This window comes from Triticum dicoccoides, chromosome 3B, assembly GCF_002162155.2.
Source record: "Triticum dicoccoides isolate Atlit2015 ecotype Zavitan chromosome 3B, WEW_v2.0, whole genome shotgun sequence".
In the NCBI taxonomy this organism is placed as follows: domain Eukaryota; kingdom Viridiplantae; phylum Streptophyta; class Magnoliopsida; order Poales; family Poaceae; genus Triticum; species Triticum dicoccoides.
In genome coordinates, this window is record NC_041385.1 from 845,349,697 (window position 1) to 845,357,640 (window position 7,944).

Genomic DNA, 7,944 nt, shown 5'->3' on the forward strand with positions numbered 1-7,944 from the left:
GGGGGGATAGCAATTAACTGCTCATATCATTAGTTAATCAGCCGATATTTGTAACAATGGTTGATTTATCATAACACGCTGGATAATTTATTGGATGGGAGGCCCATGAGCGGTTGCGTGCGTGGGCCGGTCCAGGCCATGCAAGCCCCAGTGCGTGTGAAGGACGCGGGTAGCAATGGAAACATAGCCTGACTTAATATGATCTATTAAACATTGTTCTTTCACATAACATGGGCTGGTTGAGTTGGCTAATCGGTCAAGTTGTGCTCTTTTTCTGTCAACCTGAGTTTGAGTCCGTGCGGCAAGCACGAACCGTTCATTTATTTTTTTGACGAAGCGTTCTTTTACTGCGGGTAGATTGTACTAAAAGTTGTTCCATTCCATTCCATATTTCTCGCTGTTCCTTCCGTATTTCTCTTTTCAGTCACACCGGAATTCACTCTCACCATTTATTCTGTAGAGAGGCCAGGTTCCATTCCTTATTTCTCTTTCACATGGCTAATTGATGATTGACCACCGGATTTATTCACCACTGATTTATTCTGTCGATAGGCAAGAAACCCTTTGCTAATTGATTCCGGAAACAACTTTTTGTTACCCACAAAACTTAAAGGCATATATAAATTGGAAGGATTCGATGCAAGGGGCGAAGGTGGGACTAACTTTTTGTTGATTTATCATAACACGTTGGCTGATTTATCAGATAGAAGGCCCATGAGCGGTTGCGTGCGTGGGCTGGTCCAGGCCATGCAAGCCTCCGTGCGTGTGTGGCCGTAGGAAGAAATGGAAATATAACCCGGCTTAACATGATCTACTCCCTCCGTCCCATAATGTAAGATGTTTTTTGACACAAACGTCTTACATTATGGGACGGAGGGAGTATTAAGCATTGTTTTTTTCACGTAGCATGGGCTGGTTGAGTTGGTTAATCAGCCAAGTTGTGCTGTTTTCCTGCCAACCTGAGTTCGAGTCCATGCGGAGGCACAAACTGTTCTTTTATGTTTTTGACGAACCATTTTTTTTACTGCAGGTAGATTGTACAAAAGTCGTTCCATTCCATTCCATATTTCTCTTTCCAGTAGCACTGGAATTCACTCTCGCCACTAATTTATTTTGTGGAGAGGCCAGTTTCCATTCCTTATTTCTCTTTCACATGGATAATTGATGATTGAACACCAGATTTATTCTGTGGATAGGCAAGAAACGTTCCTTCCTTATTTCTGGAATCATTCCTCACCCTTCCCTAATTAATTCCGGAGAGAGCTTCCTGTTACCCACAAAACTTAAAGGCGTATATAAATTGTAAAGTATTCGATGCAAGGGGCCAAGGTGGGACTAACTTTGTGTTGATTTATCATAACATGTTGGCTGATTTATCGGATGGAAGGCCCATGAGCGGTTGCGTGCGTGGGCCGGTCCAGGCCATGCAAGCCCCCGTGCGTGTGAAGGACGCATGAAGCAATGGAAACATAGTCCGGCTTAATATAATCTATTAAACATTGTTTTTTTCACGTAACATGGGCTGCTTGAGTTGGCTAATCGGTCAAGTTGTGCTCCTTTTCTGTCAACCAGAGTTCGAGTCCGTGGGCAGGCATGAACCGTTCTTTTTTTTTTTGCCGAACCGTTTTTTTACTGCCGGTAGATTGTACTAAAAGTCAAGGGTGTTACTGTAAAATGTTGCGACGGACCAAGAATACCTATTCCCTTTATTAGTAGAAAATAAATATGTATAGATAAAGGATGTAATAACATCTTATATTATGGAATGGAGGGAGTACTTAGTATGACCACACATAATCATGACTTTATAGTTAATGTTTAAACTAAAATGACAAAACTGCTAAATCCACACTTTCAGCTAGGAGCATGATGGATTGATGGCAAATGTATATTCAACAAAAGAAACCCCTTTCCAACTTGCAGCATGGGAAATGGTTGCTATTCAAGATCACAAATTAGGGTATTGTAACGCATGTCAAATGATAATCAAGCTTTTGAGCTTACCAATGCAGTAGTCAAGTTCAGTTCTGTTTATAGAAACATACCGGACTTGCTTCCTAAACTGCCATCTCTCGGTTGTTCCTTTTTTTTTCTATGAACAGCATGTGTTGTATTTTTAGTGATATGTGGTAGACTGCACGCTAATATAGGCTCCCTGTATTCTGGAAATGTTAGGACAGCTTAATCCGGATTCTGATGCAATGAGTACCTGTAAAAAGGCCAGGGTGGAATCTACATCTGTTGTGAGTTCAGACAGACTGAGCAGTCTACCTCCAGAGATAAAGGGCGACATCCTCTCCCGTCTGAATGTCGAAGAAGCGGTTAGGACTAGCACCTTATCAAGTACTTGGAGGGATGCATGGACTAATATGCCAAAAATATTTCTGCGCGATGGAAATTTTGCAAGAACCAAGTTCGTCACATTAGTCGATATGGTGCTATCACTCCACAAGGGAACTGTAGAGAAGTTTGATATTTCAGGCAGCAAAACTTACCATGACGAGTTCGGCAGGTGGATGCTCATGCTTTCTAGGAGATCACCAAGATCAATTATAATCGAGTTGAAATCAGGGCCAGGTTATAGGATTCCCTCATGTCTATTTTCTATCGGTGATTTGGAGAATCTGCACCTGCAAAACTGCATCATCAGCTTGCCCCGGGTATTCCAAGTTTCAAGAGATTAACTCGCCTCAGACTGCACAATTTCTCATCTACAGACATGGACATCCAAAATTTGGTCTCGTTCTGCCCCGCACTGCGTTCTTTGAGACTAACTTATTTTGAGGGCATTAGCCATCTAACCGTTCAAGCTCCTAAACTGAAACTTCTTTATGTCATTGCGGACGTTGAAATTAATTTGGATGCACCTAATTTGGAGGTGGCTCTCTTAATGCATCACAAAGCTATAGCACCTCATTCTGATCCAATTGCACTTCACAAGGAAAGCTATGTCAAGCAGTTATTGGGAAGCCTAAGTGACATCAAAAGCTTTGCAATTAGTGGCTTTTTGCTGAGGGTGAGCTATTATTATCTCCAGCATTACTATGGCCTTCTTTTGTCTCCTGACTAATCTGTATTGACATTTCCTTATTCTTTTTCTGTTCATGTTGTAGTATTTATCAAAAGGTTGCATACTTACGAAGCTCCCTGCCCTGTTTTCTCGCCTGGAGAATATTTATCTTGCAATATGCTTTTTGGACCAGCGGCAATTCTTGGCCGCTTGTTCATTGTTTCAGAATGCCCCTAACTTAAAGAGGCTTGATGTTGTTCCAGTAAGTCCTCTCCCTTCCTCAGTCATCCAATCCATGTTCGTTCTTGTATTTATGGCACCTAATTAATGAGTTGTGAAAAAAAATGCAGAGTCACTCTTCGAACACATGGGATCAGGATCAGGCGAGGATTAAAGAGTTTACCGTGCAAGTGCAATTGGATCATCTCGTAACGGCCAGTGTGCAAGGTTTCAGGGGTCTGGACTGCGAAGTCGATTTCGTGGCAAAGCTACTGAGCTGGGCACCAGCTCTGGAAGAACTGAAGATAGAATGGAAGGGCAAAACACAGTGCAGCATGGTTCTTGCCAAGCTATTAGCTCTGCCGAGGGTGTCTCCCAGGGCCAAGGTCATTGTTACATTTTGATAAGAATGCATCCCTACAGTCTAGAGAGCGCCCCCCATCACTTTGCCGGTTTAATTTCCAGCCAAGCAGGACTGTTGCAGCTTTCTTTATGCCAAGACTAGATGATGGTTATATATGTGTGCATTGACGCAAATCATCAGGGAGAGGGAGTACATAATGTGCTATTAGCAAGTGTTATCCTTTGTTGAGCCGGGGACACAAGCTGCTGTTGCCGTGTCAGTTCAGCTTGTCCCGTTGTTCTGTGTATCGTAAATTCCTGATTCTAGAAAATATAAGAAGTAATGAAATATTATAATGATACCTTCATCTTGTATCGACAAGAATGAAGATGTGAATCAAATGCATGTAATTGTACCTTCTGCATTTGTCGACATATGCAGCCTGAATCAGTGTACTTTTTGGAAATCAAAGCATTTATCAGACTAGTTCAGTGCTTCTTACATCTCCTTTTTTTGTTGTTGATATCAGTGAAATATTTCTATATCACTGTCGCCTTATTTACTGGTTTTCAGGTATTAATCAAATCTCGCTCTTGGAAAGCCTGGATTACATTTCTATATATTTACGAGCAGATATGGCCATTTACTTTCAGATATATAGACGTAGTACAAATATGAGCACCCTTGAAGGACTGAACGAGTTTCACTCGAGGCTCCAGAGAGGGAAAATTCGTAAGTTGCTGTCTTGTGTTATGAAAAGTAAATACCTTATCCAAACAAACCAACCCTAGGACGAGTCATTACAGGAGATATACCATTTTCTCATAACCATAACTTGTGTCGTTCTGAAGAAAGGGTTGTGCAAGAGATAGGTGGGTCTCTTGTCGGCGTCGGTGCACTTGACGGTGAGCCACCCGTCCGTTGAGCCGACGCAGATCACATTTGTTGGGATGCAGGGGATGCAGTGCTCACCGCGGTCAGAAGATCTAAGCCAAATGGTTGTACGCCTCTCCCTTCCACCAAAGTTGGCCGTGTAATGGCTTCCATTTTTTGCTCCCATCTAATGTGCTTGATTAAAAACTCCCATCCAGGTCGAAGACTAGCCTAGATCAATCAGCATAGCACATGCTGATCTATCTACGTTCTCACCTTGAATGAGCTTAGCTGTGTGGCCTCCAGGCAGTCCGTCTCAGCAACAATCGGCAGCGTTTGTCCACTGGAGAGCAAGATGGATCCCTTCTCTACATGCTTCAAGTTTCGCAATTCCATACATGATGATAATTATGGTCTCCCCTCCGGAGTACCGCAGAACCATTCCGGCACTTTTACCCTCTTCCCTATTTCCTCATGTGTCAACAAGTAAACTTGAAACTCACCATGAAGCAACATGTTGTATTGAAAAGTATGTCGAAACCTACTATGTATCTTGCTTGTGTCCCCCCACCCCACAATTGTATACCCATTCTCAGTTCATTTCATGGGTATTCAGCCGAATACCCATTGTTTCTCCAAAAAGAATTATGTACATATGTAGTATATAACCTTTTTTTTCTGATAAAAAGTATACAACAATGTACATGTATGGAAAAGACGAAAATGGCAGCTTATTCAAGCATTCATCCCAAGCCCAATGTAAGGAGTAGCCCACCCTCTTTCTGGCCTAGGAAAAAGAAAAGTCCTCAAGCCCAATTAGGGAATCCTCCTTCTTCTAAAAAAAAAAAGAATCCTCCTTGTTCGCACGAGACCAGTTTGGCGTTTCCACCACTGGCGCTCTTCGAACCCTAGACACGACACGGCGGCGCGGCGTACGCCTCCTCCGCGCTCCGGCTCGGCAGCGCCGGCGCGCACCGCGCGGCCGCTGCAGGCGAGCGGCGTTGCCTTCCCTGGTTACTGAAGGAAGCGTTCTCCGGCGCTGTGTTGGCTTCCCATTTCAACATATTGAGCAACCAGTAACATCACTTCAGGATTGCTCGTGAGGATTAATTGATGACTAGCGGGATTGTTGGTGGCAAGGAGGTTAGACTAGGTTCTAGTTAATCTTAACGCTGTTGGCATGCTTGTTTAGATTGCTTACCTGAATCCAGTTATGTGTGGCAGAATCCACACTAATTTAGGCTCCCTGTTTTCTGAAAATGCTAGGACAGCTTAATCTGGATTTTGAAGCAATGAGTACCTGTAAAAGGGCCAGGACGGAAGCTACATCTGTTGTGAGTTCAGACATACTGAGCAGTCTACCTCCAGAGATAAAGGGCGACATCCTCTCTCGTTTGAATGTCAAAGAAGCGGTTAGGACTAGCATCTTATCAAGTACTTGGAGGGATGCTTGGGGTAATATGCCAGATATATCTCTGCGTGAAGGAAATTTTACACGAACCAAGTTCGTTACGTTGGTTGATATGGTGCTATTACTCCACAAGGGAACTATAGAAGAGTTTGAAATTTCAGGTAACAAATGTTACCATGATGAGTTCGGTAGGTGGATGGTCATGCTGTCAAGGAGATCACCAAGATGAGTTATAATCAAGTTGAACTCAGGGCCAAGGTATAGGATTCCGTCATACCTCTTTTCTATCGGCGATCTGGAGTCTCTGGACCTAGAAAACTGCATCATCAGCTTATTCCAAGGTTTCAAGAGCCTAACTGACCTCTGCCTGGAAAATTTCTCCTCCAGAGACATGGATGTCCAAACATTGATCTCGTCCTGCCCTGTACTGACTGATTTGATATTAACTTCTGTTGAGGGCATCAACTGTCTAAACATTCAAGCTCCTAAACAGGAATTTCTTAATGTTGAAGGGGAGTTTGAAGACATTAAGTTGGATGCTCCTAATCTGGAGGTGGCCATTTTCTCTCTTGATCACAAAGCTAAAGCATATCAATCTGTTCCAATTGCACATGACAAGGAAAGCTATGTCAAGCAGTTATTGGGAAGCCTAAGTGACGTCAAAACACTTTCAGTTAGTGGCTCTCTTTTCCGGAAGGTGAGGTATTATTAGCTCCAGCATTACTATGGCCTTCTTATGCCTTTTTACTAATATGTGTTACCATTTCCTTTTTCTTTTCTTGTTGCAGTATCTTACAAAAGGATGTGTAGTTACGAAGTTCCCTGTCATGTTTCATCGCCTGGAGAATATTTATCTTGGCATATGCATTTGGGACCAGAGACAAGTCTCGGCCACTTGTTCATTGTTGCAGAATGCCTCTAACTTAAAGATTCTTGAGCTATGGGTACGTATGCCCCTGTAAACCCTTTCCCTTGCTCGATCACCCAATCCATATTAATTCGTTGTGTTTACGGCTAATGGGTTCTGAGAAAATAAAAAAAATGCAGAGTTACCCTAGGATCACATGGGAGCAGTATCAGGATCAGGCTAGCATTCAAGAGCTTACCCTGGAAATGCAAATGGACCATCTCGTAACGGCCAATGTGAAACATTTTGGGGGTCTGAACTATGAAGTCGATTTCGTGGCAAAACTACTGAGCTGGGCACCTACTTTGGAAGAAGTGAAATTAGAGTGGAAGGGCGAAACAAACCGCAGCATGGTGCTTACCAAGCTCTTAGCTCTGCCGAGAGTGTCTCCCAGAGCCAAGATCATTGTTACATGATAAGTGTGCTCCCTCAGCACTTTGCCAATCTAATTTGCTGCGGGTAGAATTATTTTGGCTCTGTTTATGCGAATGTACCAACTAGGACTAGCTGGTGGTTATATATAATGTATGGGTGTATTTGACGCAAATCATCAGGTAGCGGTAGTGTGCTTTGTTGAGAACATCCGGTGGGACGACATTAGTTTAGCTTGTCCAGTTCTGTCCCTGTGTTGTTATATGACAAAATCATGGTTCTAGTAAATATATGTCCTTCAGAAGTGATCACATTTATGAAGGCACCTTCATGTTGTGTCGACAAGACTGAATCAAAGACATCAAATGGTACCTTCATTTTGTACTTTATGCATGTGCATGTAAGAAGCCTGCAGTTTTGAGATAAGGCAACACATGCCTCAATCAGTACACCTTTGGAAATCAAAGCATTTATCAGAATGGTTTACATTGGTTTCAGGATGGAATGAATGTTCAGTAGAAGGGCAATCACCAGGTTTTGATATGTTGCTTCAATATTATTCACTGTGGTTTCTCGTATTGAGGTGAAGAGAAACCAGGGTTTTACCTAAATAATTTTAAAGAATTGAAAACTATTGATTCAGGTGTTAATCAAATCTCGCTCTTGGAATCAGCTGCAGCTACTAGCCAGTTATTCTTCAGCCATGGCCGCATCTCCGCGTCTACATTTCTGTACATCCGAAATTAAATGGGCATGTCTGTATTTCATTTATATATACTCATGAAATAGTTCACTCGTGGCAAGACACA

The 7,944-nt window shown here is 42.7% G+C and overlaps 2 pseudogenes; both read left to right on the plus strand.

The window, feature by feature from the left end:
* The first annotated feature begins 2,201 nt into the window (after positions 1 to 2,201).
* On the plus strand, positions 2,202 to 3,633 carry LOC119282631 (annotated as a pseudogene).
* A 2,104-nt stretch (positions 3,634 to 5,737) lies between these two features.
* Positions 5,738 to 7,179, plus strand: LOC119282632 (annotated as a pseudogene).
* Positions 7,180 to 7,944: the final 765 nt, after the last annotated feature.